The sequence below is a fragment of the Schistocerca americana genome, chromosome 9, assembly GCF_021461395.2.
Source record: "Schistocerca americana isolate TAMUIC-IGC-003095 chromosome 9, iqSchAmer2.1, whole genome shotgun sequence".
NCBI classification, from domain to species: Eukaryota; Metazoa; Arthropoda; class Insecta; order Orthoptera; family Acrididae; genus Schistocerca; species Schistocerca americana.
In genome coordinates, this window is record NC_060127.1 from 116,789,722 (window position 1) to 116,804,003 (window position 14,282).

The 14,282-nt window shown below is 41.7% G+C and overlaps 1 long non-coding RNA gene across 1 annotated transcript in view; it reads left to right on the forward strand.

Moving 5' to 3' along the window:
* The first annotated feature begins 484 nt into the window (after positions 1-484).
* LOC124550617 overlaps positions 485-14,282 on the forward strand; it is a 28,042-nt gene continuing 14,244 nt past the window's right edge. The window contains exons 1-2 of the long non-coding RNA XR_006967729.1: positions 485-565; positions 4,372-4,483. This is a non-coding gene — a long non-coding RNA (uncharacterized LOC124550617). The remainder of the gene's footprint in view (positions 566-4,371; positions 4,484-14,282) is intronic.

Consider the following 14,282-nt stretch of genomic DNA (forward strand, 5'->3'; position numbering starts at 1 on the left):
TACATCAAAGGGAATATTGAAACGATATATTCACGTCATTCTTTTAACATTTAATCTCTCTTTGATGACAAATTTCAAGACAATACTTCAACCCAAGACACCACACTCATCGGACATTCATATGTTCAGTTGTTTACAATCTAGCCAATAGCGGTAGCTATCGAAAGTGAAGAAATTCGACCACAGGTGCCCATAGACCTGGAAAATTAGGGAGCTGTTGTTTATTGATTTCAAGCTATTTCGTCACACAACCATCTTCCCACAAATACACATAGATAACAATCAGGATTAATTAAGATGCTGAACGGGTCATATAATAACAATGGGCGTGTAAATTCAAATTTTCCAATAGCAGTAAAATAATTATTGCTAATGCATCATTAACCCTAAAAAAAAATCACCATTCTTTCAACTGTTTTTCTATGATTAAAAAAAATCCACAAAGATCTATGGTATGCTGCGTATTCTATTAGCTTTGGTTTGTTGTTGTTCGGCAGCGGGATACGTCATCGTTTGTTTTGTAGTGTATGGAAGTGTTGTTATTATGTCAAGCGCAGCGAAAGTGGTATGGAACAATTATAAAATAATAATTTTTTTTTCAAACATAACAGTTTTCTGAAACATATAACGTACATAAACTGTGTTGTACAAATAGTACGACGATTTCACGTTGATCGATGGACAAGTTTTTCGGTGTATATTACTGTCAGAAATAGTTATCGAGTGTATTATGGAATTGTTCCATTTCATTGATATATACTTGAATATCAGTGGCACACTGAACGCGACTTGTCTTTCACAATGTATGTTAACAAGTTGTATATTCCCCGCGTTAATAATGTAGAAAGTGATAAAAATCAAGAAAGAAAGAAATAAAACTGAATTTCGTCATTAATCATTCACGAATGCAACTTGCACCGGAAAAGAAAGAAAAAGTGATAGGTTACACCAGTTCTATACTCACGTTTTCGCGTAATAATCACATGATACACAACTTTTTATTTGTTACTATTTGCAGCCTCCCTTTAATTATTCACAAGTCAGCAGTTATAACACAGACGCAGAGCAGACATAGAGTTGGCCGTGAGTAGGTATTGATTTAAATTAATGGAGAAGGTTAAATTTTGTGTCAGAACAGGACTCGAACCTGGATCTCCTGCTTACTAAACAGATGCTCTAACCACTTATCCATCTGGACACAGTGGTCATCGCAATTGCTCAGAGCACCCTAGCACGCCTCCCATCAAGCCCAAATTCTCAGCATCTCCACACACTACTAATGTAGTGCCCTTTGCGCAGTGTTCGTGGCATTTTGCTGATTCCCACAGGAGTTCGTGCCAGATTTGCATCCACATGGAAGAGATCATTTGGCATTCTCTCCTTAATTGTATATATGTGGTGTCTGTTCTTTTGGACATTTCCAAACGATGTCCAAAAAAAACAGACAACATTTTGATTCAGCAGGCATTACAAATTACGACATAAAGGAATTACAGACATTGTTTCCGAGTGAGCATCGATTTAAATCAATGGAGTAAGTTGAAAATTTGTGCCGAACCAGAATTCAAACCTAGGTGTCCTGGTCACTAGGCACATGCTCTGACCACTAAGCCATCCAGACACAGTGGTCATCGCAATTGCACAGACCATTGTAGCATGCCTCTTGTTAGACTCTAGTTCTCAGCTCATCTACACATGACCAATGTAGTGCTCCTTGCCCGTTATCCCCATTACTGTAGCATTTCACCATTTCCCATAAGAGTTCGAACCTGGTGTGCATCTGCACTGAAGAGATTATTGGCCATCTCGCCTTAATTATATATATACGTGGTGTCTGTTCTTTATGACATGCATTTATGATATAGTTGAGACCTTCAGCAAGTAAACATATTTAGGAATTATGTTTTATCACCTTGAAGTGATGAGGTAACTGGTTAAAGAACACGTTTCCTGATTGCAGTGGTTTACTGCGTGGTAGTGTGGTGTGTAGATGATTCATATTCAACTCCAGCTGTTTTCTGTGCCATAAGAATGAATGTATTGTGTGTATTATGTTACTCTGTTGCGTGTATATTTGTGTCAAGAAAGCATTTGGTCAACATAATTAATGGTACCAGCATTCAATTTACTCTGTGCATATTTTTTGATTGTTTATCCCATTTTAAATCTTCCTGGATATCTTACAAATTCCAAAAGAGTTATGTCTTATTTTCTCAAGAGCCTTACAATTACCAATTGATGCTTGTATTTGCCGTGTTTGAATGAGCATTCATATCATTGAAATGTTTCTAAAAATACAATTTGTTACATGACACGTAGGGTGAAGGCTCTAGTTTTGGCCACTACCCCACTTATGGCCACCTCGATGTCAAAGGTTAATTTTTAAGCTTCTCTGGAATACCAGCCAGTTCTACCATAGATTATAATAAGCTTTGTGAAAGGCTCTATTCATTTGTCTACATAATCATTCTTTTGTTTGTTTTTGTTTGGAGACACCATTTTGTGAAATGATCAGTGTTGAAGAAGCTGGGTTTTGCAGAAGTTTTTTTTAAGCAACACATGATCTGTTTTTTTGTATTTTACATGTTTAAATAAAACATCAGAAGAAACTTAATCTTTTCAGAGGTAAGATAAGACATCATATTTTCATTTCTGTTTAGTTTTATATGGCTCAGACTAAAAACATGTTATCAAAAGTACGTGGCCATTAACAGATCCATATTTAGCCCTGGTTCCGGGTTATGGCCACGCATGTGGCCATAAGTGGAGACACATATGTATCCTGGCCACTTCTAAAAACTAATACAAAAACGTCAATATTGATGTTCTGTCCTACATTACACTAGGCTAATTTTATTTAAATAGGCTTATTAAAAGAATTTTGGTATTTTTATATAAATACATACCGGATTGAAACTTCCTGGCAGATTAAAACTGGGTGGCAGACCGAGACTTGAACTCGGGACCTTTGCCTTTCGCGGGCAAGTGCTCTACCAACTGAGCTACCCAAGCACGACTCACGCCGCGTCCTCACAGCTTTACTTCTGCCAGTACCTCGTCTCCTACCTTCCAAACTTAACAGAAGCTCTCCTGCGCTCCTTCATCAATATTGACATATATTCAACACACAGCAGCATTTTACAAAATACAGATATTCCTTCAACACCCACCAACAGTCTTATTCCTGCAGATATATCAACAACCCACAATAATATTTCACATAATTCAGGTACTCCAACTTCCAACCATAGTCCATCTTCAGTGCGTATCCAAGTGACACCACCAAAATCATTAGCAACAGTTTTTGAAGGTGTCATCACTTGGCCAAAACCCAAAGAACGAGGCACAAAAAGAAAGAAAGAACACCCACCCACTGTTGTGACTAGTGACAAGTGGGTGGAATATCATGAACTAAAGGAAAAAAGAGAAGCAAGAGAAGGAGCAGGAAAAAAGGAAGAGAAAAGCTATGGAGGAGTTAAAGTCCAAAGAGCAGCACTTGGCATTCATTATCTTCTTGTAAAAAAGGGGAAAACAAGAAACAGACAAGAGTTAAGTGATAGGCCGACAAGTTCTTCCGAGAAAGAAGAACGGACGGACAGTGGAAGCAGTTTAGATGACTACGTAGAAGGAGATGAAGATGATATACCAGAAAATGTGAAACTATCTTCGAGTGAGAATTTGAAAGTAGGGAACTTTATTTTGGGAAAATTTAGTTTAACAGGAAATAGAACAACAAGACCTGCAATTTTTAAGTATGTATCTGTAATTTTGAAAGTGCTTTCTGATTCTGAATATGAAATTCAGTGCCTAAAAAGTTCTAATGTTCAGAAAACTTGTTTTGAATACATTGAAAATGATGTTTCGACTAGAACGGGTGAAGATATTATAGGGAAACTGCCAGATCCAGTCTTGATGCAAGAAGGACGTTCATTAAAAACAAAGTTTCCTGGTTCCATTGATATTCGTAAGAAATAAACTTGTCTGGAAGTTGATTTAAGTAATTACTGGGACAATACTTTGCCTAATGATTTTTTTTTTCTGTTTATTCAGTTGCTGTACCTTTTACCTATTTGATGTATGTTTGTTGTCTTATATACTTGTATAAAGCACAAATTACCTTCTGGCACATGGATTAACAGTTATTTTAGCCATAGTTTTATTATAATATGAAGTGGCCATAAGTGGGGAAACAACTGGCCATAGGTAGGGTTTACATGGCCAAAACCGGGAAAATGCGCCATTTATTTTTCAATATTTTTTTCTGCTTTTGTTATACAACTTAGAATATTTGTTTTTACATGGTTGTAATGTGTAGACTTTGAAGCAATAGATACGATTTTTTGAAATAATTTGTATACTTTCTTCCTATAGTAAAAATGTGATGTATCTCAAATTTCCCTTAATGTGGCCATAACTGGGGCCTCGACCCTACATTGGAAGTTGCTGGGTGACCAAGGAATCAGCATAATTTGGATGACTTTGGGTCAGTATTTCAGAATTGTGCCAATATTATCTGTCAAACAATACTGTGTATTGTAGCTTTGTGGCAACCATCATTGAATTGTCTGTTTCATTTCACTAGCACATAATTTTCAGCTGTGAGTCTCGTTACTGAACATTTCACTAAGGATATTTCAATTTGTTTCACTTATGCGTAACAATTAAATTTTTATTACTTCAGTTTTTTCACTTTTTGCTTGAATAAGAGTGCAGTACACAGATTAATTATGTCTACTGTTTTTGGGGAGATCAGAGTTCTTCTGTCCGCAGCATCATATGAGTGAACGAGGTTCAGTCCTCTCTGTTCCCAGCAGCCTGTACTAAAAATGCTAACATGCTGTGGAAACACTTTACTTATGCAGTCCATAGTAATGCCTTGTTCTCGTTCGCTAATTTTGCAAATGATTTTTTAGGTTTTCAGTTAGTCGTAAAGGAAATGTAGGTGTGCTGAAGTACAGAATCTTCTTCATGATCAAAATTCCTTGCTTTTTGTTCTGCTGGACCTCTGTGTGCTAACATAAGGTGATATTTCTGAGTTGTTCACAAAAGTATGACAATTGACTGTATCACAAATCATAGAATCATCCAAAAGAAAAAGAAAATGTGTAGCCTACTCTGAATGGCAGGGTGTTGGGGTAAAAATTGTAGATAGAGCTTAAGGCTTAACTACATTCATTTATTCATGCACATATTGTATTCCAAAACTACTGTCATGGAGAGCTTTTGGGATGTGGAATGAGTCAAATTATACACTAATAGGCAGAAGTAAACACTGCTGCCATCTCAGCCAATAACTGCGATTCCACCAGTCAGCTTTGATCCGTGGCATAATTGTGTTGTGTTTCATGGTATCATTGAGGTGCAGTGTGTTTAATGTGGATCATGTTTCTAGAGGGTGTTTTGAAGGAAACCGTGCCGTGTTCTAGTGTTAGAAGTACATTTTTCTAATTTGTTTGTGAGTAATATTAGTGACATATTGAAGTTTTTCAATGTAGTACACCTTGATTTTGGAGGTCTGTGTTGATTTGGCAGTGAGTAATTTTAATTTCAGTAGATATTGGGTACCAATTTGTTTTCAGATTTTTAGTTTGCCGTTTGAAATTTATTTGTTTGTTTAATTTAATTTTGTGTGTTTGTTGTTCATTTCTGTGTATGGATCTGATTGTGAAATTTAATAATCAGTCATTAGTGCCAGCTGTCATAAAGCTTTTACAGCTGTTTTGCTGATTGCCAAGTATGTTAGGTACCACCAATGTGGTGTGTTGATGAAGTTATGGGAATGGGTTCGGTAATTGGGATATAGAAAACTTAAGTCCCATATATGTCGTAGCTCATATATACTTGACACTGCGTCCATACAGAATGAAGCATAACAAAGAACTGTCTAAAGTAAAGTTAAGATGGAGGCTCGACAGAGCACTTAGAGTTCACAGTACAGAGTACTACAGATGTCCAAGGGTGAGGGCGTGTGGGTATCATCGGTGGAAATCGTACGCATAGGCAGGCACACCACAGGTACTTCCATCTCAAACGAGGTGGGTTGTGCAGACGGAGCAGTGAGAGGCAGGTCCACTTCATAGTCAGTCAGCCACTGTGGCCAGATGAGACGGCAGCCAGCCTGGGAGTAAGCGGGTGGGACGGTCGACGACGTGGTGTAAGCGTGTGTGGCTCTTAAGTGGATCGAGCCGTCTGTAGAAATGAAAGCACGTAGAGATGCTCAGTCACACTCGCGTGGGTGTGTGAGGTTGTGTGCAATGTTTACGTGTAAGGGACCGTCCAATGGCGGGACCTTGGTACCTGTCAAAAGAATGAGCACTCGGTCGTCGAATGTCACTATAGAAACATTGTTCACTCGGTGTGGCGACACGCTGCAGGACAAACTGATAGTAGGTGTGTGTGTCTCCGACATATATTTTATCTATCAGACTCTTCAGAAAGATGTGCACTACAAAATGAAGATATTTTTGAAAAGTCGATTTTTAAATTTTTGGCGTCCTACCTCAAATGCTGGAGGGAGGGGAAGCATCACTATCTAATATTGCCCTGGATCGGAAATATCGTAGATCCTGACCTGATGCACAGAGCAGTATGAGTTGTAGTGGGGAGGTGGTAGTCTCCACGTGACCTGTGTTTACGTTAAGTGATTTTGCTGTTTCCTCTTCGTTTATTGCTCTCACGTCAAATGAAAACCAAGCTGATTTTTGTGGCCGGGAGCTATCAAGTGAATTAAAATACACTCACATAATTACGGAAGGCTAAAATATGTTATTAGTTTCAGATTTTATTTTGTTTCCACCTTTCTGACAATCAAGCGTTAATCGCCTTGCAGAACAATGAAGTTATTTTTGTCGGAAAGTAACATGTGGTGTTTGGTGGAATTCGAATCTATACTTTCGTAATGCGAAAATATGCAGTGTACATGTTGCTGCACATCAGACATCTTTCCAAAACATGTTTTTTCCCCTGAGTTTCGTTTTCTAAAGTGCCGGGAAATTCTACGCCGGTGTATAAAACCACAACCATCGAAAGGCCTGATATGTTTTACAGTTCTGAGGAAAAGTATACTGTTACTTAACATTGAAAAAGTGTATTTTCATCTGGGAGAAAGTGTATTTTTAACTGGGAAATCCGGGAAAAATCTGGGAATTTTTTTTCCTCGTCCACGTATACACCCTGGACAGAGGCCAGATCGGAAAGATCAGCAATTCGGGAAGCAGCACTGATCCACGAGAAGAAATCTGCAGCAACGTTATCTGCACCCTTGATGTAACGGATGTCGGTTGTGAATTGAGAAACTAGGTCAAAGTGGTGGTAACATCGAGGGGGTGGTTCCTCAGATGGGTTGCAGAATGCTTCTGCCAGTGGTTTGCGATCGGTAAGGACAACAGCAAGGAGCTCTCTATTGAATTCAGAATATTTTCTCTGAGCCGTAGATAGTTTCTTGGAGCAGAAATGAAGGGGAGAAACAATGTTGCCCTTGCGTTGTTGCAACACTGCCCCCACCGCAATGTCGCTGGCGTCCGTAGTGATGAATAACTCGGCTGAGGGCTCGGGGTGGGCGGGTGTCACAGCATGAGCTAAAGAAGTCTTCAGAGCCTTGAAGGTCTCTAGCATCGGAGCAGTCCAAGAGACGGGTTTGATACCGGAAGTTTGTTTGCCTGATAGCGCATCCGTCAGGGGTGCCTGAACAGCAGCAGCGGAAGGCAGAGGGTGATGATAGTAATTGATGGTGCCGAGGAAGCGGCGTAGCTCTTTATAAGTAGCCGGGGACGGCAGAGACGTGATAGCCTGCACACGAGATTTCAGAGGCTGTATTCCGTCAGCGGAGATGGTGTAACCTAGGAAGGAGACTGACGCCTGGCGCAACTGTAACTTGCCTTTGTTGACCTCTGCACCATTGGAGTTCAAGGTCTGGAGGACCATACACAGATGATTTTTATGTTCCTCCGCTGAGCTGCTGAAAACAAGAATGTCGTCCAGATAAGCAAAGCAAAACTCGAACTGTCGCAAGATAGAGTCATGGAAACATTGCCACGTTTGCACCGCGTTCTTTAGGCCGAGCAGCATGAAGTGGTATTGGAATAAACCAAGCGGCGTGATAATAGCCGTCTTAGGAATGTCTTCTGGTGCCACGGGAATCTGGTGGTAGGCACATTTACAGTCAATAACACTGAAAATTGTGACGCTCGATAACATATGAGTGAAGTCACTGATGTTCAGCACTGGGTAATTGTCCATGACGATACGAGCCTTTAAGTGTCTGTAATCGCTGCACATTCACAAAAATCCGTCGTGTTTGGGGACGAGGTGGATTGGTGAAGACCAGTTGCTGTCTGAAGGTTGCAGAACACCTGCCGCCAAAAGTTCATTAATCTGCTGCCGGGCCTCCCGCAACTTGATAGGGTTGAGGTGTTGGACCTTATGGCTAATAGGAGGGTCGGCAGTGGTTACTATCTTGTGTGTCATTCCATCAGCGACAGAAGAAACTGAGAACTGCCCATGAGATTGGTTAACGTCCTGGTGCCGAGTCTTCAGATGAGTAGGGCGCGATGAGGCATAGCCATTAGCACAAGTGGGGAAAGGTAGCACGAAAGTCACATGTCTCTTACGGGAGCGCAGCATGCGCCTGTTTGGAGGGGGTGGGTGCGTGCAGAGCCGAATGAAGGGGAACGGGTGGCAACTGTCCGCGGTTAACCTTGCAGTAGACAACCGGCACGGGTGAGAGGAGTGCTGGCGTCACATGTGGGGCCACAATGGCCGCTGGGTCATGTGGCCGGTGAGTGAGAGAGGGGGAATGTTTATCAACACACATGGTAGCTGTCCTAGAGGTGGGCGTGGTCGCAAAGTGTGTGCGACTGTCATTAGCAGCACTGTTTAAACACACAGCACTGGATGAGGCGAGCGCGACGGGGTGTTGGAACGTCACACGCAAGTAAAGTTTGAGGACTGACGTGGTGAGAGTTCGAGCTAGGCTCGGCTGAGCAATCTTGTTTAGGTCGCGGTGCCGCGGACTGCAGTTGCTGAAGCAAGGTATGAGCTGCGACAAGCTTGCTGTAAGTGGGTGCGATGCATCGTTTCAGCTTCTCATTGTCCTGGCAGAGTTGCATTGCCGAGTCATATTCTGACAGTAGGTCGGTAACGTAGGTCACAATGTTACCCGTGAGGGCGGAGCACTTGCGTTTGATATCGTATGTTGCAGTGGAAACAGAGCATTGGACATAGGTGCGAGTGCACAGTATGTGAGTGTTCATAGGATAGTGGGGCACTGAACCCTGTACAACGTTCGGAGATAGTTTGTAACGAGACAAAAAATCCATACCGAGGATCGGTTCATCGATGTCGGCAAGGAGATGGGGTCACTGTAACCTTAACTGAGCCTGAGGTAGGTTATGTCGACACATTGACAGCTCGTAAAAGTTACTTTGTTTGTGAAGAAGCGGGTGGAGCCATCGAAGTAGGTATGAGCGAAACGTCAGCACCAGTGTCGTCCAGAAAAGCTAGACCTGACACAATGTCAGTCACATATAGACAACCACTTGACCGGGCGCTCGAGTGAACGAAGTGTAATGTAAGAGGACGCCTGTTAGGTTCCCCACAGGACTCAGAGTCTCTTAGTTCCTGCGGTCGACGTTTGGGTGTTGGCGTCATCGCCGAACACTTTGTGGTACCAGCAGAAAGGGTGAGCAGGAGATGGAGACTGCGACAGCGGGGGTGGCTTGTCCTCGTTGATTTGTTCTGGTAAATAGACCAGTGCGTGGGCGATCCTGGAGTGCTGTGCCGACGAACGGTGTGGAATGAACTGGCTGATGTTGCTGCAGCAGCAAATACAACTGGTCAGCGATGCGTAGGTGGGAGCGAATGGGCTCGAACAGGTGTGGGAACAGATGGATCTGTAGATCGGTAGGTAGTTTGGCAGGCGACACAGTCCATAGCATGGCGTCTGGTATTGTATGCTCGTTCACATGGAAGGCAGCGCCAGAGTTGTGAAGGGGTGCATTCTCCCAGGTGCTCCTCATAGAGAATCGTTATTATTAACTCTTTTGGCGAGCAGGCAAGTCATTCCATTATAGTCTTCTTTGCAAACTCATATTTTGGTGCAAGCGGCGGCGAAAGGAGCAGGTCACAAATCAAATCAGAATAGTCGTGGAGGTGTCTGACGAGGCAGAGAAACTTTGAGTGGTCGTCAGACACATGATGTAACTCGAACAGATGCTCGAAGAGCCCGACCACAATGCTGGGTTGTCCTCGTATAAGTGCGGTGGCCAGGAGGGGGTGACGACGGTGGCTTCGGTGTCTCCTGGGGTAGCGGCTGAACTGCGGTTAAGTCAGAGGCCAGCGTGGTAGGCCTGGATTTAAACCAGGCAAGCGAATCTGTAGTAGCAGCAGATGGCATAGTTGACTGTGTGTCACGAAAACATGGCACGGCAGGCACGGACGGTACCGTGGTAATGAGCGGATGGATGGCATATGAGGGGGGCCCCGGAAACTGGACCGCGAGTGATGAGTGGTGGATGGAATGACCCACTTCCAGAACAGGGCGAGAGACCAGCATGGCAGTCACAGGCGATGCTGTGAGAGTGGCAGGCGGTTGAGCAACCGGAAATGGGGATCCCCGCAAGTGAGGGGTGGCAGGGGGGGGTTGCGAATGCCACCCGCGTGCAAACTATCTGATGCATAACATGCATGTGGTGGGCCACTGAGGCAAGGTAAGGGGTCCATGTTACACGAAACACTGAATTGTGCGTGTAAATTAGACACAACTGGAACACCACGTGTGCGGAACGGATCCGGCGTGGTTTGTAGTAATGGCGTCGTTGCACACGGCCCGACAGTAACTGATGTAGCATGCCGGTGGGTGGCTAAATACGTGTTCGAATGGAGATCACTTTGTTCTTGAAACACTCGATTAGAAGAGACACAATTTGAAATATTGTTCAGTTCACATTTCACTGTCGGATGGGCATTATCTGGTGACGCAAAGCCTGAGTCCATTGTTCGCTCTAACGGCGTAGTTGTCGACCCTTGAAAATTAATGAGATTAGCACATGGCGTTGATTGAGAGTGCGAATCACTGTGCGTAAATGATGAATACGCCGTTGGCACAGAAATGACGAAACTCAGTGAGCGGATTTGTGCTTCCACATCTTCGAATAAGGAATTGTTTGGTCTGGTCATTGCATAGAGCATATAACCTGTTGCATAAAAACTGACTCGGAAGACGCGAAACACGAACGAACTGCGGTATAACCATTATGGGAACAGGATCGGTAATCGGGATATAGAAAACTTAATTCCCATATATCTCATAGCTCGTATATCTTTACACTTGACACTGCGTCTCTACAGAATGAAGTATAACAAAGAACTGACTAAAGTAAAGTTAAGATGGAGGCTTGACGGAGCACTTAGAGTGCACAGAAATTAAGTTTCGTGGTCGATACAAACTATCGACGCCACAAAGTTCACTGGAGTTCCTCTTTCTCTATCAGAAACTAATATTCCTATGGTGGCATCATGGAAATAATGTTTGGAGACAAATTAGTAGAGGATCGTGGTTCAAGCAATCTGGGCTGACCTTCCAACATATTGTGTTGTTGATGTACTGTTGGTATGATTGTTATACTATCTGGTTTTGTGTGTATGAGACTGGTGTGAGTGATAGATGTGTGTTGGACTGATATTCGTTTTGTCATAAGGTGGGTAATGAGTTTATTAAATGTAAGAGGTTTTTTTTGGGGGGGGGGGGGAGTCTGGGGATAGTTGTAGAAATTGATAAATCTCAGTTTGGGAAGGCTAAGAATGGGAGGGGGAGGCCATCCTGTGGGAACATGGGTGCAGGGGTTAGTTTTTTTTATGGGGGTGATGTGTTTTCTCAGGTAGTGGGCTTATGTACTAAAGGGGTTGTGGTTGTGTTGATAGAGGAGTATATTGCAGAGGAGTCCAGTTGACATGGGATAGATTTTCTCTTGGGGTGAAGGGATTTTCGTCATTTAACTGTAAATCATGGTACAGAGTTTAAGGATTATTCAATGGAGGTGGGGGGGGGGGGGGGGTTGCACGAGTATTGCAGAGGATTATGGGTTATTGAGGACCTGTCATCTGTGTTATAGGGAGGGGGAGAGCAGCACATCAACTGTACAAACTCATCTTGATGATTGTTGTTGTGCTGGAATATTACTGTTCATTTCAATGTTTTTTGAAACTTGTGGGTAAAATGTATAGGCTGAACGTGGTAAAATGTATAAGCTGAAGGTGGTTAGTTGAATTTGGAGGAGGTGGTATTGTGGTAGTAAGAGGGTTTTTCTTTGGGGGGGATTTGGTTCATTTGCCTGTGTTTTTATTTGTTCTGAAGTTCTGAGTAAGTGTGGATATGGATGTGGGCGGGTTTTTTTCTGTTTTATGTGAGAATTTTGTTGGGGATATAAACAATCAGCACATGGAAGTAGAGACACTATGGAGAGAGGCATTGCCATATGTGTTAAAAATCTGTCATAGTGTGAAAAATATGGAAGCTAAAAAGATTTGTGTACAGCAACATACAGAAGCATTTATGTGTGACCTTAAACTAAATAATGGTACTTTTATAATTGGAGCCGTATATAGGTCCACATTGGGAAATTTTCAGCTAGTTTTGAAAAACGTGGATTCTTTATTGTGCTGTCTGTCAGACAGAGGGAAGTAAATTAATTATTGTTTGTGGGGATTTCAACATAGATTTTCTGAAAGAGTCCGATAGAAAGCTTGACCTTGAAGTATTACTTGGTTCTTTCGATTTGACGTCAGTTACTGATTTTCCTACACGAATGTTACAGTAAAACAGCACACAGATAATGTCTTTATAGACCAAAATAAATTTAATCAAATAAAAACTTTTCCTGTTAAGAATGGTCTGTCTGATCATGATGCACAGCTAGACTAGATTCAGTTTTCGTTCCATACAGTATATGACTTAGCGCCATACAGTAATGGAAGACAGTCCTCCAAAATAGAGCATTCATTTAATGATTTAACAATTGAAAATTTTTGGGGAAGCTTAATAAAATTAAAAGAATTTGGAACATTGTTAAAAGGGAAACAGGGAAACCTAGAACACAGGAAGACTGTATTTCTATCCAACTCAAAGAAAAGTTTGTTAATATAAAGTCAGGCATATAAAATATTTTTAATAATCATTTTCAAAGTGTTGTAGAGAAAATAGGATCCAACTATTCATTATAAAATGCAGGCATTATATGGAAGAGGCAATACCTATGCAAATTTGATAAAATTGAAATTCAAACCACCTCTCCTACTGAAATTAGGAAAATAATAAATTCACTCAAAAGTAAAAGCTCACATGGAATTGATGGCATTTCCAACAGAGTACTAAAAGCTTGTGCTCAACAGATAAGAAGGATTCTCAGTCATATATGTAGTAGCTCATGGAAACAGGGCATTTTTCAAGATAGGATGAAACATGCTATTGTTAAACCATTGCATAAAAAGAGGGTAGGTCTGACGCTAACAACTACTGCGCAATCTCACTTTTGACAGCTTTATCCAATGTTCTTGAAAAAGTAATGTATTCAAGAGCAGCCTCATATATTTGTAAAAGTGAAGAACTAATAAAATATCAGTTTGGTTTTTAGAAAGGGTTTTCAACAGAAAATGCTATATATGATTTCACTGATCAAATATATGATTTCACTGATCAAATATTAAATGAATTGAATAATCAGACATCACCCATTGAGATATTTTGTGATCTGTCGAAGGCTTTTGATTGTGTGAATCATAAAATTCTTCTAGATAAGCTTAAATATTGTGGTATGAGTGGGACACTGCACAAATGGTTTAATTCATACTTAACTGGAAGAATGCATAAGGTTGAAATTAACAGTACTTACAGTCTGCAAAAATCAGAAGAGTCCTCTAACTGGGGAGGTATCAAAAATTGTGTCCCATAGGGCTCAGTCTTGGGTCCCTTATTGTTCTTAGTATACACTATGTGATCAGCAGTATCCGGACACGTACCTGAAAATGACTTAGAAGTTCGTGGCGCCCTCCACCAGAAATACCGGAATTCAATATGGTGTTGGCCCACCCTTAGCCTTGATGACAGCTTCCACTCTCACAGGCATACATTGAATCAGGTGCTGGAAGGTTATTGGGGAATGGCAGCCCATTCTTCACATATTGCTGCCCTGAGGAGAGGTATTGATGTTGGTCATTGAGGCCTGGCACAAAGCCGGTGTTCCAAAACATCCCAAAGGTGTTTTGTAGGATTCAGGTCAGGACTCTGT